A 4494-nucleotide genomic window follows, 5' to 3' on the forward strand; every position below is an offset into this window, starting at 1 on the left:
TAATTTAACAGGAATTGAGTCCAGTATAGTTAGGTCTGCTATTGCTGCAAATAATTTTGAACTGAAACCTAACACAATTCGAATGATACAACATCTTGTTCAGTTTGATGGTTTGCAGGATGAGGATCCAAACACTCACTTAGCGAATTTTCTAGAGCTTTGCGACACTTTTAAAATCAATGGCTTTTCTAATAATGTTATTCGCCTTCGGTTGTTTCCCTTTTCGTTGAGAAATAAGACTAAACAGTGGTTGAACTCGTTACCGTGAGGGTCAATCATTACTTGGGAATAAATGACCGAAAAATTTTTACTTAAATATTTTTCGCCGACTAAAACAGCTAAGTTAAGGAATGATATCTCTTCTTTTGTGCAGATGGATCTAGAAACCCTATATGATGCATGGGAGAGATACAATGACCTATTAAGGAGGTGCCCTCACCATGTGTTACCTCTATGGCTGCAGGTTCAGATTTTTTACAACAGTGTGAACCCCTCAACTAGGCAACTGATCGACCTAGCTACCGGTGGAACTTTGAACAACAAAACACCTGAAGATGCTTACAAATTTATTGAAGAGATGTCACTGAATAACTATCAGTGGCAAGTCATGAGAACAAACCTGACAAAAGCAGCCGGTGTTTTCAACCTCGATGCAGTTACTGTGCTATCTAACCAGGTAGAACTTCTAAATAAAAAGATTGACGGTTTGTATGGTTCTACTCAGGTACATCCAGTGATGAGGTGCGATTCAAATGGAGGAGGAGTACACACAGAATATCAATCCTTCAACCCTAGTACTGAGGAGGAACAAGTCCAATATATGGGTAAAAATAATTCTAAACCTCAAAATAACCCATACAATAACATTTATAATGCAGGTTGAAGGAACCATCCCAACTTCTCGTGGGGTGGCCAAGGAAATCAAAGGCCACAACATCCCCCGGGTTCTCAACAACCACCTTACCAACAGGAAAAGAAGAAAAACCTTGAGGAGATGCTAACGAAGTTTATCTCGGTGTCAGAAACTCATTTTTAGAATACCGAAACAACACTTAAAAATCAACAAACGTTGATCCAAGGGCTCGAAACTCAGATAGGACAGCTTGTTAAATTAATTTCTGAACGACCACAAGGTAGCTTGCTGAGTAACACTGAATCTAACCCAAGGGAATAGCTCAATGCAATTACCATTCAAGAAGAAGAACGGTTAGTTGAACCTGAACCAGAACCGAGGCAAGAAATTATGGTAAGTAAAGGTAAAGGTGAGGTGGACCACAGTGAGTGAAAACCAGTAAGTAAAGAATACAAACCACGTGTGCCTACCTTAATGTGACAAGGAAAGACCACACGGACAAAAAATTTGGTAAATTCCTTAAATTATTAAAGAAATTACATATTAAATTACCGTTTATTGAAGCTCTTTCATAGATGCCAAACGCAGTTAAATTCTTAAAGGAGCTTTTAGCAAATAAGCGAAAGTTGGATGAAGCGTCGCATATGGAGTTGAATGCAATTTGCTCAGCCATTCTACAGATAATAAACCGTAAATTATACATATTTTTACCCCATGTTTAATACATTTTATGGATGATTTCTCATTAGAATTAGTGAATTCAATGCTTCTAATGCTTTAATTTCATGTTTTATGCTTTAATTTTTACCTCCTCACACGGGTAGACCACACGACCATGTCAATTTGGTAGGCTTGAACACGGCCTGAAGTAATCGAACACAGTCGTGTGCCACGGGCATGTCCCTACCAAGCCCAAGTTAAGTCCAATTCGGAAAAGGCCACTTTTGAGGGTTTCTAGGCATTCCAAAGCCTATAAATACGCACTAGAAGAGGGGGAAAAGGAGGACAGAGAATAGGGAGTGAGGAATTACTCCAAAGAAGCCGATTGATCCATCTCAGAAGCCAGATTCGTCATCAAGACTGAAGATCTCTCCTCAAATTCCCTTTGGGAGTTTTGGGTTTTCTTTATGTTTTGTATTATTTATTCTTCTGAGATGTTTTCTATTTAGTTATGAACTAAACCTCTAAATACAGTAGTTTGCTCAGTTTGATGGTTTGCAAGATGAAGACTCCAACGCTCACTTAGCAAATTTTTTGGAATTTTGCGATACATTCAAAATCAATGGCGTTTCTGATGATGCGATTCGTCTTCGGTTATTTCCCTTTTCACTAAGAAACAAAGCTAAACAGTGGTTGAACTCGTTACCACGAGGGTCTATCACTACTTGGGAACAAATGACCAAGAAATTTTTACTAAAATATTTTTTGCCACTAAAACAGCTAAATTACGTAATTATATCTCTTCTTTTGTGTAGATGGATTTAGAAACACTTTACGATGCATGGGAGAGATATAAGGACTTACTGAGAAGGTGCCTCACCATGGGTTACCACTTTGGCTTCAAGTACAAACATTCCACAATGGCCTAAATCCCTCGACTCAGCAAATGGTTGGCGCAGCTGCTAGCGAAACCATCAACAATAAAACACCAGAAGATGCCTATGAATTTATAAAGGAGATGTCACTAAATAACTATCAGTGGAAAGTTATGAGGATAAAGCCAACGAAAACAGCTGGCGTCTATAACATCGATTCAGTCACCATGCTCTCAAATCAGGTAGAACTTCTCAGTAAAAAGATTGATAGTTTTCTTGGTTTTAAACAGGTACATCCAGTAATGAGGTGTGACTCAAGCGGAGGAGGTGTGCATACAGAATATCAATCCTTCAATCCCACAACCGAAGAGGACAAGTCAACTATATGGGTAACAATAACTTTAGATCTCAAACTAACCCATACAGTAATACTTATAATGCAGGTTGGAGGAACCACCCAAATTTTTCTTGGGGTGGTCAAGGAAATCAAAAGCCACAAAATCCTCAGGGCTTTCAACAGCCACCTTATCAACAAGAGAAGAAACCAAACCTTGAAGAGGTGCTTTCTAAATTCATCTCGGTGTCAGAAACCTGTTTCCAAAATACTGAGACAACACTTAAGAATTAACAAGCATCGATCCAAAGACTCGAAACTCAGATAGGCCAACTTTCCAAACTAATCTTCGAACGACCACAAGGTAGCCTACCAAGTAATACTGAACCTAATTCGAGGGAACACCTCAATGCAATTGGTACTCAAGATAAGGAAGGATTCATTGCACCTGAGCCAGAATTACAGCAAGACAACGCGATGAACAAAGGACGAGAAGAGGTAAACAAGAATGATCTCAAACAGGTAAGTACGAATCATGAACCTCGTGTGCCATATCCTAAAGCGATAACGAAAGACAGAACAGAAGAACAATTCGGTAAGTTTGTCAAACTCTTAAAAAAATTACATATTAACTTACCATTTATTGAAGTTTTTTCGCAGATGCCCAACTCAGCAAAATTCTTAAAGGAACTTCTGAGCAATAAAAGGAAATTAGACACTACATCACATGTGGAACCCAATGCAGTCTGCTCAGCTATTCTAAAGAATTAGCTACCTAACAAATTGAAAGATCCAGGAAGTTTTACAATTCCTTGCTTAATTGGTAGTCTATCTGTGAATAATGCTTTAGTTGATCTAGGGGAAAGTATAAATGTTATGCCATATAAAATGTTTAAACGATTAAGTCTCGGTAAACCTAAATAGACTAGGATGAGCATACAATTGGCTGATAAAATAGTTAGATTTCCTAATGGTATTATTGAAGACATTCTTGTTAAAATTGATAAATTTATTTACCCAGTAGACTTCATTGTCTTAGATATGGATAAGGATAAAGAGGTACCTTTAATTTTAGGACGACCATTTTTAGCAACTGCCAGAACCATTACTAATGTAGGTACAGGAGAGCTAACACTTTGTGCAGGTGACGACGCAGTAACATTCCAAGCACGCGACTCAGTCAAAACCTCTAAGACTCAAGATAATGCTATAAAAACTGTCGATGATAAAACTAATATTCAAACGTCCTTGTAGGAACTTCCTCGAACAGAGACAACAGAGATAGTGCACTACTATCATGAAGAGAACAAAGACATCCATGAAGAATGAAGACTACGGATAGAAGAGCTAGATGAATGGTGAGAACACAAACTGAGAACACGTGATAAACCGAAACTATGCAAAAACAAGCCCAATATCTCTCCTAATCAACTTAAGGTCAGTGATACAGTCTTACTAGATGCCGTCGATCCTCACATTGTCACTACCACACCAAATGAGGAAGTCTCTCTTATGGTACTTAGTATTTTTCCATTCGGTACAGTGGAGGTGAGTCATCCCAAGTTCAGCACTTTTAAGGTAAACAACACTGTTTAAAACCTTATTTTAAAATTGACAACAGGAATGAGGAGTATGAACTCCTCGAACCACCATGATCATTCAATAGGAGAGGTAAGTCGAGCTTAGACTATAAATAAGCGTTTCTCGGGAGGCAACCCGAGCACTAACTGTATTAACTTCTTTAAAAATTTAGCCATCAATACCTAACTTAC

The 4494-nt window shown here is 38.3% G+C and overlaps 1 non-coding gene across 1 annotated transcript; it reads right to left on the reverse strand.

Moving 5' to 3' along the window:
* Nucleotides 1–340: 340 nt before the first annotated feature.
* LOC121213069 (small nucleolar RNA R71) lies at nucleotides 341–447 on the reverse strand. The gene has a single exon (XR_005908438.1). It is a non-coding gene; the product is annotated as a small nucleolar RNA R71 (small nucleolar RNA).
* Nucleotides 448–4494: the final 4047 nt, after the last annotated feature.

Source organism: Gossypium hirsutum, chromosome A13 (genome assembly GCF_007990345.1).
Source record: "Gossypium hirsutum isolate 1008001.06 chromosome A13, Gossypium_hirsutum_v2.1, whole genome shotgun sequence".
In the NCBI taxonomy this organism is placed as follows: Eukaryota; Viridiplantae; Streptophyta; class Magnoliopsida; order Malvales; family Malvaceae; genus Gossypium; species Gossypium hirsutum.